This window comes from Sus scrofa, chromosome 1, assembly GCF_000003025.6.
Source record: "Sus scrofa isolate TJ Tabasco breed Duroc chromosome 1, Sscrofa11.1, whole genome shotgun sequence".
NCBI lineage: Eukaryota > Metazoa > Chordata > Mammalia > Artiodactyla > Suidae > Sus > Sus scrofa.
The window spans coordinates 114,065,547-114,081,473 of NC_010443.5; the positions used below are offsets into that span (position 1 = coordinate 114,065,547).

Below are 15,927 nucleotides of genomic sequence, written 5' to 3' on the forward strand. Positions count from 1 at the left end.
GATCTTGTCACTCCTATGCCTACCAACCTGATTGTCTGCTCCCACAGGCTCCATAAGAGACAAGTTTGTCTTGGCTCATAATTATATCTGTGGCATCTGGGCCAGGGCATACTATAGAGCAAGGAAGTAAGTAACAAATGAGTGAATGAATGAACAAAAAACTCCCTGAGGAACTTTGAGCTGAGAAGTAAAATGCCAGCAGAAGCCAGTGAGGTAAAGGAACTGGGAAGGAAGTAACATCCCAGTCTAAAGGAAAAGCATGCCATGGAGAGGAACTGGAATGGACCCTCCTTCACTTTCTAGGAAGAAAAGATATGAAAATAGTCCCTTCCATCCTGAATAGGCCAGAGAAATGCAGTCTCAGCTAATGCACTGATAGGGGTTGAGGCAAGGGCCTTCTTGTAATGAACATAGTTCAGGTAGGAGACAAATATACTTACGGCATTAAAAAAAAGGGGGGGTTATTTTCACAAGGTCAGAGTCATAGAAATAGAAAAACGGATTTTCTTCATAGACTAGACTGTGGCATCCTCAGGAAAAAAACTGATTTCCACAGTGGCACATGCTTGCAGGTGATTGAGGAAGAAACCAGTGATGAGCATCCCCCAGGGATAAAGACCAAACTACAGAGGAAGCAATCATGGGGCTCTTCCTCTCCTGACAGGGAGAAGCCTGGGAGGAGGAATGGCCCATTAGCCTTTCCCAGTGCCTAAGCCAGGGACACAGTGGTCTCTTGAGAGGGGTGAGTGTTCTAAGGAAAGGCTTAGTCGGCTAGAGCTGCCATAACAAAAATATCATAGACTGAGTGGCTTACACAACATTTATTTTTCACAATTCTGGAGGCTAGAAGTCCCAGGTCAAGGTACAAAGAGATTCAGGGCCTGATAAGGGCCCCCTTCCTGGGGTATAGACAGCCCCTTTCTTACCGTGACTTTGTATGGCCTTTCCTTGGCGTGTGTGTGCACATGGAGAGGAAGCTCTGGTGTCTTTCCCTCTTCTTCTCAGGGCACTGATCCTATTACGGGGACCCTAGCCTTATGACCTCCAAAAGGCCCCCACTCCTAATACTACCACATAATAGATGCTTAGGGCTTCAACATAGGAATTTTGCGGAGACACAAATATTCAGTCCATAACAGCTTTGGGTGAGGATAGTTCAAAGAGGAGCTCAAAAGTGGATACAAAGATGTTTGAGGAGGTAGGAGGGTGGACTAATAAGGGCACTGTCTACTCAAAATTAATGTGAGGCTTTACACCCTCACTTCAGGCCAAGGATCAAGTTAGCTTGCTAGGTCAGAACTCCCTGTTCTCCCACTGGGTACATTTGGGGATGTTCTTTTAAATGTTCAGGAAAACAACTGCTAATGACTAATTTGGAATTAACATGTGGTCTGTCAGCGGGAAGAGGCATGGTGTTGTTGGAGGTAAGGAGATGGGGAGCTACTGGGGGGTTTCCAAGGACCCCTGATTGCCTGATACAATCACCTTGGGGTACATCCTGTAGTTACTAAAGGGGAAAAGTCTACAGACCAGCAGAGGACCCTGGAAGCCAGGGAGCCTATATGGTCTCCTTCTTTGCTATTTCTCTTCCCCAGCAGGTTCTAAGGGAGAATTTCTACTATAGGAGGGAGAGAACTTGGCATATAGGTTACAGATGCTAAATTTATGGGGAAGAAAAGAATTTCACATATTCATAGGACAGAAAGAAGGCTAGACATGCAGAAGTGTAGTATTGGGGCTAACCCCAAGCGCAGGGTGGAGCTAAACAGCAGAGACCAGTCTCAGCAGATGCTGTAGCCTGTGGTCAACCTGCTGGACCTGATTGAAGAGCAGTGAGAAGCCATGGGCAGGCTACCACGAGAGTAGCATTTTTCAGACCATATTGGCCACAGCGTGGCCAATGGATTAGAGGGAGCAAGAGTGGCTGTAGAGAGGCCACTGGGAAGCTACCCCAGATGATGGGATGGTGGCCTGAGCAGTGGGTACAGAGGGGTGAAGAAGAAGTCTTTTCCTAGGTGTGATGGATAATAATAGAGGGGGAGAGGGGGAGGTCAGGTAGACTAGGACAGGGTTTCTGACATGTGCAAACTGGATTGTGGGTGGCACTGTTGCCTGGACTGGGGGCCACTGGAGGGGTCTCCCACACTCTCGAGAAAGCCACAGTGTAGCTTTTTCCTCGGAAGAATTCTTGAGCTGCTTCCTTGGGGCGGTAGTTCCCAGTGATCCAGTTACTTCCCTCCTCTGCACAGTTTTATGTGGACTGGGCTTTTGGTTAGCTTTCTTTTGAAATGACTGGTTCTCATTTCCTCCTCCACACACTCTCTGAAGTGTGTTTGTTTCAGAATGTTACATAAAGGCCTTTCCCCATCTCTCTTCTATTTGTCTTTGTCGATGGACCTCCCTCCCGTACAGGATAGATGACCACATGGGTTTCAACAAAATGAGTTTGCCAAGTACCTTGGGCCGAGTTCTCTGTAACTGCTCAATAGCCAGCAAAAGACGTGGGTGGAGATTAAATTGTCCTCCTTCCTGAAAACGGTTAGATCTCTGTAGCTCCTTTCCCTGTGGTCTCAGGCACATTTTGAGGGTGGGCCTTCTGGTTAGCATAATACAGGACATGGTAAACACTAGTAAAGGAAGAATAATTAAGGACATTATGTAAAATGTGGCTAATGGATGCCAACTACGCACCAGCTAAACTGGTTGCATTTTTTTGACTTGTAGCCAAAGCATTTTATCTTTTGGTTGTTTCCGTTTTTTGCTCACACAGGTTCTGCTTCTCTCTTAGGCCTCCCCTTCTGCTTCAGCAGCTTCATCTGCGCCCTTCATCTTTCTTCCTCTTGCTTTTTCTGGTTTCCTTCTCCTTGGCCCCCTTGCTGACTCCTGGCTTCTTACATATTTGTTCCCCTCCCCCACCCCACCACCCCCTCGCTCTCCTCTCTCTTTCTCTCCTTGTCACCATTTGTTCTCTATCACCCTCCTTTCTGGCTGGCTGATGTTGGAAGCATTTCAGGAATTTTTAATTGAAAATACCATGAGAACTGTTATCACCTCTGTTTCACCACCGAGAAGACCCGCGGCTCGGGCATGATGATGGGTGACTCCCGAACGGGTGGGCTTTAATATCTCACCTAGGTTAACTAGGGCAGCTGGGCTCTGCTAACCTAGGCCCCGGGGTGGAATGTGAGAAATGAAATATGGTCTGACAAGAAGGAGGGTGTGTTGAATAACCAAAAATTCCTATAAAGTCTGAAGAGGGGGAGAGTAGTAGAGGATGAGGAATTAGTTAAAAAAACCAAAACAATCAGAAACTCTCCTGCGCCCCCCCCCCTCAGCTTTCTGCCACAAAAATGACGGTGAGGGAAAGCAGGTACCACCTGGATGTCTGAGAAGGAACAGGAGCCTCCTTCCTCCCTGCCTGGAGCACTCTGCCCTGCCTCTGTTCTCCCAGCTGTCCCTGATCCTGACTCTGCAGCCTGGGTCAGATGAGCTCAGCCTTCTTTGATCTTCCCTGTGAGGTCACCGGCTCCCCCCCCCACCAGCCTTCTCCCATGTCCCAGGTCAGCCTTCACATCTGCCAGGTCCTCAGAAACTGGGAGGATGAGGACGAAGGTGACAGTGGGACCATGTGGGGTGGGTTGGTGTGGGGGTGGGGAGGGGCCTGGACCTTTTCCCCTATTATCAGGTCACAACCAAAGGATCATATTTTCAATCAGTTACTGTGGAATAGGGAAGGAGGGCTGCGATGCTGGGACACCAGGGAAAAAGGTGATGCTCTGCTTCTTTACTCCTCTTCTACATCTTCAGTTGGAGTCAGGGCTATGGCAGAAGAAACAGCAGGTACTGGGACTGGAAGGAACCACAGCAGGCATCTCCTCCACTGGTTCTCATCCTGGCCCCTGGATTCAGTGGACAACCCCTCCCACCCACCATCAACCAGGGCGGCTCCACTTCTACGTGTTTCCTGTAATGAGGTCCTGTGCAAGATTTTGAGAAAAGGACTCCACTGCTGAAAAATAAGAGGTAAAATTTTGAAATCCAAGCCTCTCCTGTTTATTTATAAATAAACCAAGGCCCAGAGAAGTTACGAGATAAACCAAAATAATACTGTGGTAACTGCATAGCCAACCCAGCCTTGGGTCTCCTACCCTCAGCTAATTTCCCTGGTGACTGAACAACCTCAAAGGTGGAAGAATAGAACCATACTCAGGTGAGGCTGATGGGAGTAGATTTTCACCTCCTCATCCTCCTGGACTCTCAAATTCCTGTTGTTACTGCATGTGGGAATGGAGGCCTAGAAGGCCCCTTTGGTTTCCCAAAGGAATAAAGCTATATGCCTTTTCAGATCTGGAGAAGAGTGAGTAGCTTATATGAGTTTTGAGATAAAGCATCATGAATATTTTCCTCTGAGCTGTTGGCATTGACAAAGCCACTTATGCCATCTCACAGATATCTACAGCTACATGCTGAGTTAAGAATCTTAGAGATCATTTTAAAAAGAGAGAAGAAAAATGGAAAGGAAGGAAAAAATAATAAATATATATAAACATGAAAATAGAGAAAGATAGAAAATAAAAATACATTTGTCAAATGAGAGCTATGACTGACCCTCTATTCCTGAAAAATAGCATGGAAAATAAGAGGTAAAGAAGACAGATGCTTTTGACCAGTTCCCACCATATGTCACATCTAAATATTGAACTTTTATGAGGCATTTTCATCTGATAATTTTCTAAAACTAAGACAAAAGCTGAGAAAATGAAAACCCAGGAAGAAGATGTAAAACTAGAAGCCTGCCAGGAAAGAGGATGTCAGGGAAGCCAAACATCCAGGCAGGGAGATGGCAGGACCCAGGTGGTGGGGAAGATGCTGCCAGCGTGTGACTGGAAAGGGTGACTGCTCCTCCAGGGGCCTTCGAACAAGCAGCCCCCTCCCCTCCCACATGGCCCATATTCAGCCCAGACATGGGCAACTCCACCAGCACGTGATGTTTTCTTTTTTCTCAAATAAAATATCATCACCTGATCGTAGCTAAGTAACTGTGAACTTGTAAAAGTCTGTTTGTTGTTCCCCAGAGACCCATTCAAGTGGTTTTTCATATGAATTTGTTCATTCAAACACTTCGAAATGTTTCTCTAATTATTTCTCACAGTCCCATTGTGAGGGATGATAATTCCATCGACCTCACACCCTATTGCAGGTGAGTAAACTGAGGCTCATGAAAGCGGTGACTCAAACACGGAAGGCAGAGCCACCATGGGTCCATCCTCCCCATCATCAGACACTTGTGGGCATTCCCAAATCTAGACTCTTGCAGAACTTGCAGATTGCATGTTTCCACTTAACCCCACACCATCAGACACGTATCTATTTGGTTTGGCCAGCACATAGTAGTATCCTGTTGATAACCATTCAGTAATTTTATAGCATGTCAGGAGTGTTTGAGAAGCTAGTACATTTCACTATTAGAAAACTTAGAGTTAAGGAGGTGGAAACTAATGAGAACAGGGGTCCTAAAGAGTCATTAAAGATATTGCCTTTTTGGGAAGTACATTTGGGATTTAGTTCTCATTCTTCTAAGTAATATATTGCTCAGGATCCTTCTGTCTCCCTTGGGGTTTGTCCTGCATGAGTATAAAGGGATGTATTAATTATTAATAAATAAATTAGCATTAAGTACCATTTTATATCATATATTATAATGTTAATATCATATTACTATGTAGTATATAATGATAGTATATACTATATATTACTATACATTTATATATACATATAATACTGTGTTAAACATGTATATTGTAGACATTATATATCATATAAATATAATTTTGTATTAATATGTAATGTTATATGAATAAGTATAATAATAGAATAATATAAATATTAAGCAAATATCTTGTGTGCAGGCACTGTCCTGGTGGCTGTGTGTTGGGAGTGTGAAGTTGGATGAGCCCCTCAGAGACAGGGTAGGCTGGGGCTGGGAGTCAGGCGTGTCTAAGGCAGAAGGCGAGCATGGCCCCACCATCCCCCTCGCTTAATGGTGATCTGGAGCTCCCCTACGGAGGCTGCTTCCAAGTTGTATAACAGCTATATGGTGATATTAAAGGTTTTCAAGAGAGAAGCCATGAAAAATTTTCCAGAATTAGGGACCTGAACAGAAGGACACCTTCTTCCTTCACCTTCACCATTTCTGCTCTGTAGTAGTTTGTGACCCTTTCTCCCTTGGGCACAGATAGTCTTAAATACATTTCCTTTTACCCAGTGCTTGAGCAGGGCTAAAGAGGGAAAAACACTGCTGTGAAGAATTCGGTGGGTTGGAAAGAGCACTCACCTGGTTCTGAAAGTGGGACTGCCCCGGACCAAGGTGGGAGGTAACCAGATGTCAATAAGGAAAGAGTTAGGAATTTCTCAAGGTAGGAAGTCAGGGCAACCTGGGGACACAGTAGAAGAACACTGCCCTGGAGACCCAGGGGCTCTGGGTTCATCATGTTCATCCTCTGACTTACTGTGTGATGTGGGAAAAGTCCCTTCTTCATGGCCTTGGTGTCCCTGACAGTGAAATGTAAAACCCCATTCCTTGGATGGGAACTAAGGAGGCTCCTTCCTGCCCTCAATTCTGAGATTCTATCTGGATTCTGGCAGAAAAGAACAGCAGTGCCTAGACTTAGGAGAGAATAAAGTCACAGTGCACAATTCTGGCCCAGAACCATAATGTAGGTTGAGAGAGAGGAAAAAATGGGTTCTGGCCCCACCTTGGACCCTTATGTAGCACGTACTTGGGAAAGTCATTTCACCTCTTTGGGTCTATTTCCTCACGGGAAAAATCAGTGTTGATCTTCAAAATGTATGGCTAGTTCTCTTTTATTAGGAAGAAAAAAATTTTACCAGTGTCTCATATATGACAGAAAAAATCCCAAAACTTTCTGGTTAAAGCAGTAGGAAAATCTCCTGAGTCTATCCTTGTGACTGGTGAGTCTAATTTTTCTTGGACCTCTATTCCCTTGTCAGTACAGTGGGAGTGAGAATTCCTGCTCTAATGATCTCACAGTTAATCAGATTGGAAATGAGACAAGATATATGAAAGGGATTTTCAAACTCTAAATTGCTGTGCATACCTAGGCCTTTTGTTGCCAACCCTTTATCACCTCTGCTGGACTAGAAGTGAAATCCTCTCAAAAACTCTCCCAAAGCCCACAGCTATGGAAGGAAAAAGATGTCCATTCCTCTCCAGCCCAAAGTATAGCACGGGGCAGGTATCCTCAGAAGCCAGAGGCAGCCCCTACCAGTTTGTAGACAGAACCCAGAGCAGCCATGGTTAGGAATGCACAGGGATAAAAGCTGGAGCCCTTGCTACCCACACCCTTACCCATGCCGGACCCATGAAGCCCATGAACAGCAGGCAAGGAGACGTTCCATGGGAGGAAGACGTTTCTCTGGGCCGGGGCAGGTGAGCAAATCTTCCAAAAGAATACTAGCAGGATCAGGCTTTAGACTATTTCCCAGGCATTGGGAAGAGGGTGGGGCAGGCAGGAAAGGTAGCTGACCTTGGGAAGCTGGGGGGAGAGCACAGCTCTTCTTTTGGAAACTAGTTCCCAGGGCTGAGCTTCTGGTAATCACCATGGTAACCAGCTGGGGTGTGGGGGTTAGGGGGCACAGGGATCCCAAACTAAAGTGCCCATCAAAGCTTCAGGGAAATAGTCTAAAACCTGATCCTGCTAGTATTAATTCTTTTGGAAGATTTGCTCACCTGTCCCACAATGCCTGGTGCCCACAACAACACTCCTTGTGTCCCCCCCACCTCACTCGTCCTAAGCATTGGTTTTGACCTCGGATCTAGCCTGTTGGACTCCCCAGTTGGTTTCTAGAGGGATGAGGTGCGTTTGGCTTAGCCTGCTCTTTGCTGCCCTCACTCCTTTGCTCCTCTTGCTTCAAATAAGTTCCTGCTGGCTTTAATTAAGCCTGTGGAGCCTCCCCCAGGGCTGGTCCTCACAAAATGAGGTGACCCAGCTCACTAGGGCTGCTCCCCAGAGGCCCCTCAGCTCCAGGCTTATCACAACAATTTCTGCTTCACATTTTCCACAGAACATTGCAACTTGAATAGGAAAACATTGCCGCTAAGTGCAGGAGCCAGCCAGGGCACTAGATCCCAAACAGGAAGCCCCTGGATACTCTTGGTGCCCAAAGGGCTCAGTCTTTGGAGAGATTGCCAGTAAGAGACTCAGCTTTTTAATGCCAAGGAAAATGGCTCCTGGGCAGAGCCACAGAGGGCTAAGTCACAGAATCAGCAGAGCTCTGCAACCAGGCCACTTCCCTTTCAAAGCTCTTTAAGAATGAATCCAGGATGTCCAGCTATGTGGGAGACCCAATCACTTAGTCAGTAGAGTCTATACTTCTATGTCTGAGATTCAACAACTTTCTTCTCTTTGCTGTTCCAAGGTTCTAACATTCTTACACCCATCCTCAGTCTTGCAAGAGGAGACTACTGGGGAGTGCAGCATAGTGGTTACATCAGTCAGAACAGGATATGTTATTCTGTAGTAACAAACAGCCCCACAATTTGTGGGTTAACATGCAGAAGTTTATATTTCACATAGTCATAGACATTCTATTGTTTTGTGGTGGATAATGTGGAATATGCACGTCTCCTTAGCTGACAAAACAGGAGAAAGATTGAGGAACTGGGCATGTGAATACCACTGTCTGCTATAGTTGACATGAACATAAGCTTTGGATTCAGATAGAACTGAATTCAAATTCCATTTTCACCACTCACTAATTATGGATCTTGGTCACCTTGACCGCTTTGAATATTGTTGGATTTTTTTTCTTTCATTTTAAAAATAGGTATAATATACATACAAGTACAGTAAGTTAACTCTTTAGTGTATAGTTCTGTTAGTTTTTATAAATAAATACAGTTGGATCATTACTACCATAATTAATTATAGAACCATTCCATCATCCACCCCCACCCAAAATCTTCTCTTATCTATTGTGGTTGGCTCCCCCAACTCCAGCTTCTGGCAACCACTGATCTGTTTCCTATCCTTATAGTTTGTCTTTAAAAGAATGTTGTATAAATGAAACCATACAGTATGTAGCATTTGAGTCTGGCTTAGTTAATGCACCTGAGATCCATCCATGTTTTGTGTGCATTAGTAGCTTATTCCTTTTTTACTGCTAAATAGAGTTCCTTTGTATGGATGTACCATAGTTTACTTACCCATTCACCAACTGAAGAACATTTAGTTCCACTTTTTGCCAGTTATGTATAAAACAGCTATAAACATTCATGTACAAGTTATTGTGTGAACATTAGCTCTCAATTCACTTGGGTAAGTATCTAGGAAACCAATTACTGGGTAGCATAAATGTATATTTAAGATTATTTTATTTTTATTTATCTATTTTTGTCTTTTTTGAGGGCCGCACCCACCGCATATGGAGGTTCCCAGGCTAGGGGTCAAATTGTAGCTATAGCCGCCAGCCTACAGCACAACCACAGCAATGCCAGATCCAAGCTGCGTCTGCAACCTACACCACAGCTCATGGCATCATCAGATCCTTAACCCACTGAGCGAGGCCAGGGATTGAACCCGCAACCTCCTGATTCCTAGTTGGATTTGTTAACAATTGAGCTGCAACGGGAACTCCTGTGTTTAAGATTAAAAAAAATTGCTGAACCATTTTTCAAAGTTGCCATACCATTTTGCCTTCCTATGAAGAATGTATGAGAATTTCAGGCTTGGTACTTAAAGGTTTTTTTTTGTTGTTGTTTAACTGTCTCTTTAATATCTGAGTATGTGTGTCACATTGTGGTTTTAGTTAATATCTTCCAAAATGATTTATGATGTTGAGCATGTTTATATGCACTTATTGTCATTTGCATTTCTTTGTTAGTGAACCATCTTTTTAAAATTTAACTTTGTTTCTTATTAACTTTTGAGAATTATTTATAGCTTTAAGTGTTACATTTATGTCTTACCAATTTTGAGTTGATTTCATATCTTTAAAAGATCTGAGTTTTTAACTTGATTCCATATGGCTCTCTGTTTGGTTCAGTACCATTTTTTGAAAACTTTGGATTGCCTTCTTTTCCCATTAAATTGCCTTTGCACCTTTTGACAAAAATCAATTTATGTAAATGTGTGAGTCTGTGTTTTCTCTATTCTGTTCCATTGGTCTGCATCTATTCTTGCATCAATACTATACTATATTGATTATTGTATATTTATGGAAAATCTTGAAATCAGGTAGTGTGAGTATCCAACTTTGTTCTTCTTTTTAAAAAAATTGTTCCTTCGGCTTTCCATAAAAAAATTTTAATGAACCTATGGATTTTCACAAAAGTTTTTTTGCTGAGATAGATTTTGATTAGAATTGCATTGAACCTATAGATTTATCTGTATTGAATTAACATCTAATCTATGAATATGGTATTACCAGCTTTCCATTTATTTAGATCTTTGATTTTCTTTTTTTTTTTTTTTTTTTTGTCTTTTTTTGTCTTTTGTTGTTGTTGCTATTTCTTGGGCCGCTCCCGGGGCATATGGAGGTTCCCAGGCTAGGGGTCGAATCGGAGCTGTAGCCACCAGCCTACGCCAGAGCCACAGCAACGCGGGATCCGAGCCGCGTCTGCAACCTACACCACAGCTCACGGCAACGCCGGATCGTTAACCCACTGAGCAAGGGCAGGGACCGAACCCGCAACCTCATGGTTCCTAGTCAGATTCGTTAACCACTGCACCACGACGGGAACTCCTAGATCTTTGATTTTCATCATCAGTATTTTATAGGTTTTTTTGGTATATTTTGTAGCTTTTTAGGGGGTATGTGTATAATACCCATATTACACATATTTTATAAGGTTTATACCTGAATGTTTCACATTTTTATGCCTTGGTAAAACTCCTTTATTAGCTCTCTTGGCTTTTAAAAGATTTCTAGCATCTTCTAAATAAATTATCATGTCATCTTACAATAAAGAGTTTTCTATCTGGATGCCTTTTATTTATTTTCTTGCCTTATTGTACATCCAGGATAATTTGAATAGAAGTGTTGGAAGCAGACATATGTGCCTTGTTCCTAATCTTAGTGGGAAAGCATTGTCTTTCACCATTAAGAAATATGTCAGCTGATGGTTTTTCCATAGATGGCTTTCATCAAGTGAAAGTTAACTTCTATTCCTGATTTCCTGGTAGTTTTTTAAAAAAATCATAAGTGGATGTTGTATCTTGTCAATTTTTTATCTTTTGAGGTGATCATATCATTTTTCTTTTTTTCTAGATTAATATGGTTAATTACATTGATTTTTAAATTTTAGACCTATCTTGCATTCTCGGAAAAAAACTCACTTTTTTTCATGATACTTATCTTTTTAATATATTCTTGGATTTGATCTGTTGAATTTTGTTAAGGGTCTTTACATCTATGTTTATGAGTTTAGCCTGTAATTTTGTAATGTCTTTTTCTAGTTTTCATATCAGAATCATGCTGGTTTCATAGATTAAATTGGAAAATGTTCCCTTCTTTTCACTTTTCTTGAAAAATGTAAGTAGAATTTGTACTGTTTCATCCTTAAATGTTTGGTAGAATTCAGCAGTAAATCTCTTTGGGCCTTGAGGTATTTGTTTGTTTGTTTCTGTAATGGGAAAATGTATAACTTCAGATTGTGTCTCTTTAACATGTATATAGGGATTTTTAGGTTCTCCACTTCTTCTGGAATGAACTTTGCTTGTTTGTGTTCTTCAAGGAATTTGTCCATTTATCAAAATTTGCCAAATGTGTTGACATAAATTTATTCAAATTATCATCTTATCTTTTCAGTGTATTTGAGACAAGTAGTGATACTGCCTCTTTTATTGCTGATATTCTTAATTTCTTAATGTTTGATATTGTGTTATAATTTTTTCTTTTAATCAATCTGGGTAGACATTTATTAATTTTATTGATCTTTCTAAAGAACCAGTTTCTGCTTCATTGATTTTACTCTGGTTTTTCTCTTTTCTCTTAATTAATTTCTGCTCTTATTTTTATTATTTCTTCCTTTTTTTTTAGTTTCTTAATGTGGAAGTTTAGGTCATTTGTTTGAAATCTTTTTTCTCAAGATATTGGTCTATGCATATTAGCTTATAACATTAGCATATACTTTTTCCTCTAAGCACTGATTTGATCCCACAAAATTTGATATGCTGTGCTTTTATTTTAATTTATTTCAAAATACTTTCTAATTTCTCTTTTAATTTATACCTTGATCTGGGGACCCATGATTAGAAATGTGTTATTTGATTCTAAATATTTGGGGATTTTCTGGATATCTATTTGTTATTTCTCATTAACTTCATTGTAGTCAGTGAATAAACTTTGTATGACTTTAATTCTTTTAAATTTATTAAAACTTGGTTCATGGCCCAAAATGTAGTCTATCTTGGTAAATGGTCCATGTACCCTTAAAAATAATGTGTATTCTGCTCTTGTTGGACTTTTTTTCAGTGACATGTGTGCAAACATGAGCTTAAGTTTGGCAAAGTATTAAGTAGTGAAAAAATGGAAGAATTTTCAAAACTATGAATAAACTATAATTTCAAGGTCTCTGTTTGATTCAGGAAAAGGACCAGGGATTTTTTTTTTTCTAAAGAAAGACAAAGAATTTGGAATTGTAATTATGACAGTCTGAGCACTCATAGGTTTTATTGCATTTATTCTGCCTAACAGCCTTTCAGGATACAAACATCTATCCTGGTTTTAATGATGAAGCTATTCAGACTTGTAGAAATTAAATAATTTATCCAAGTTCATAGGAAGTGACAGTCGAAGACTTGAACCTAGAACCTGAAAAGTCATGCTCCTAAGTGTAATGCTCTAGTGCTTAAAGTATGGGGAAAGCCCAGAATTTGAAGTCCCAAGTCACATGTGTCCTTGGGCAAGTCAACTCCCCTCTGATCTGTGTGATGAGAAGGGTGTTCTTCCTTACTCTTAGGACTGCAGAGGGGCTCAAATAAGGTGAGTTATGAGACAGTGCTTTGAAAGCTGTAAAGCTAATCAAACATCATCACTATCCTGATTAACAAGACTCTCAGAGGATGTATGATGAAGGCAGTGGGACTGAATATGAATGAACCTTGCAAAGGTGAAGGTTGGGAAAAAACAAGCTCTAAAATCATAAAGTATGTTAATCCACACACTTTATATTTTGAAGCTTGAAAAGAACATATTTAGGGCAGGTAAGAAACTATTACTTTATGGAGAGATGATAAATTTATGTAACATTACTCTAGAATGTGGTACATGCTCAAAATATAAGCAGGTTCCAAAAATTGACATTCATTTACAGGTAGTAGTTGTTAGGAGATGCTGTGATTCTTTGATTCACACCCCTAGGCTTTCAAGATTGAAATCAGGAAGATTCCTCAAACTCCTTAGTGCTGTCAAAGAAGAACCGTAGTAATTTAAGTGGTAAAACCTGATTTTATTCGGGACTGTTGCAATATGGGATAAGAGACCTCAGTTCTGAATATTACACAGGCAAGTGGGAACTTATAGCTAAGGAACAGGGCAGGAGTCTGTGGATGGAAAATTACTAAGAGGAAAAAAAAAAAAAAAAAAAAAAAAAAAAAAAAAAAAAAAAAGAAAATTACTAAGAGGAAGCATTAAGGATAAGGGGGACTTTGTCTAAGCTGACCTACGAGGATTCTTCCTGAAAACAAACTAGGTAGTCAGACATCTGGGAGAGAATGGAGGATGTGGAACTTGGTCAGATATCGTGGGTTAAACTAATTTAGCAGGGTTCTGACTAAAATTCTTACTGGATTTTACGAAGAAATGCACAGAGAGACATAGGAGAAGGTTCAGGAGCTTGACTAAAGTTTGGTTAAGCAAAGAATCTTTGTCAGTGCCTCTGTCAAAAGAGAGAGTTGGATGGAAAGTCTCTAACATGGTGGGATGGGGCCTGGGTCAATCTCTGATGCAAAGCCAATCCAGGAATATTGTATTTGCAGTGGCTGTGTCGAATGTAAGTTTCCTTCATAGGAGTTTCAGGATGACATCCGTGATAGAAATTTTGAGGTCGAATTACAGTCAGAAAAGTGGAATGAGGGGGAAGGACCCTAGGCACCCGACCACTACCAAGTGGGATCTGGGAAGGGACCCCAGTTTTCCTATCCAAAGAATAGGCTGTGAGTGGACTGCTTGCCTCATACTACTCTCCTCTAGCTACTCGCTTTCGAGACTACCCTGGAGATTTGGTAATCTCCCAGAACTGCTCCACCTTTAAGGTCTCAGATCTCAGTGTCTTGGGTCTGACCCCAACATCCTTCCAGGCCTTTGTTCATGACATCCAACTTCCTGATTCCTGCATTTCTCCCCACCATTCAGTCTTCTCATCACTCTATTCCTGACTTTCTCACCAGAACCTTCAACTTTTGTACTTCATCCTTCTACACACCTGCAAACCTCCAACTCTGGATTATCCCAGCCAGCCTGGATTCCCATTCTTGAATCTGGCCTTCTGATGGCTAGAAGAAAGTCCCACAATCTTGGAAAGAAGTCATTTCTCATTTACTGCCTTCCCTTCTGCTCTGCAAACCTCGTTTCATAGTAATGTTCTCTCCTACTCCCACAGTGGTCACTAAAAATCCTCACTGCCTTCCTTAAGCCCCCCTACTAAGTCCATCCCCTGTTACTCAGCAGATGACTTTGACCCCTGCTATCAGGTAGGCTCCCGTCACTTCCACCTAGAATCTGTCTGCAACCACTGCCACCTTCACCTCCTTCTCTTCTATCTCAGAGGAGGCAATGTCCTCCTGACATTCAAGGTTAATTCCTCCACCTGAGTTGTGGAGGAACTCCCATCTCCTTCTAGGCTCTTCCTCCATTATTTCCTCTTTTAAAAAATGTCCCACTGTTTATTCAACCTCACCTGCTTCACTGTCTCCACCTTCTTACCCCATAAGCACAGTCAGGTATCGTCTATCCTAAAATTCAACAACTAAGGAGCCTCTCTTGGTTCTTGGACATCTTTTAACTGCAGTGGGAATTTGTATCCCTTCACAGCTATTATTTTGGAACTTTACCCCTACAGTCACTTTTCATGCGTTTTAACCTTCCATCCACTTTTCAATACTGTGATGACATAGAAAGATGATTGTTCTGAAAGCCATGAAACCTTGTTTCTGGTTTCCATAATACTAGTCCAAAGTTGTGGGACCCCAAGATGTCACTTTAAGACCTGCTCTTCAGCTTCTTCATCCATGAAATTAAGTATTTACTTTGTACCAGACACTGACCCTAGGGCTTCACATATATTAATTAAATTCTCCCAACAACCCTATGTAGAAGGCAAGATTATTATTCTCATCTTACTCTAGGGCCTAGAGAAGCTGAATAGCTTGCCCAAGATCACCTAGCTGGAAAATACAGAAACATTTAAAACCCATGACCCTGGATTCAGTATCCGTGCTCCTAAGCTTTCCGCCGGACAGCCGCACTAAGCTTCTTTTTAGCTACAATCACTGAGAATTGGAATAATGACTCTGAGAAAAGAGCTCTGAACTCTGGGAACAACACGTGCTTCAAGGTGACAAAATACCTCCCTCCACACATGACACACACCTCTCTTTTTTTGGGGGGGGGTGGGCAATTGGAGCTGTAGCTGCTGGCCTACACCACAGCCACAGCAACACAGGATTGCTAACCACTGAGCGAGGCCAGGAATAGAACCTGCATCCATGCTAGTCAGATTCATTTCCGCTGAGCCACAATGGGAACTGCTTTTTTTTTTTTTTTTTAAAACACTTTTTTTTTCTCTTCTTCACAACCCCAGACTGCATCCAGGAAGCCACCACCTGCTGAAAAGGAGCCAGTTGTCCTTCTCTTGCTCTCCTGCTGAAGTTCACCCCTCCAGGTACAAAGCTCTAGGAAAAGGAG

General features: G+C 41.8%; 1 long non-coding RNA gene across 3 annotated transcripts in view; it reads left to right on the top strand.

Moving 5' to 3' along the window:
* LOC102160341 overlaps positions 829-15,927 on the top strand; it is a 53,134-nt gene continuing 38,035 nt past the window's right edge. The window contains exons 1-3 of one of the 3 annotated variants that reach the window (XR_002344711.1): positions 829-1,424; positions 3,808-4,023; positions 15,824-15,904. This is a non-coding gene — a long non-coding RNA (uncharacterized LOC102160341). The remainder of the gene's footprint in view (positions 1,425-3,807; positions 4,024-15,823; positions 15,905-15,927) is intronic. The other 2 variants (XR_002344709.1, XR_002344712.1) reach the window with 2 other exon arrangements.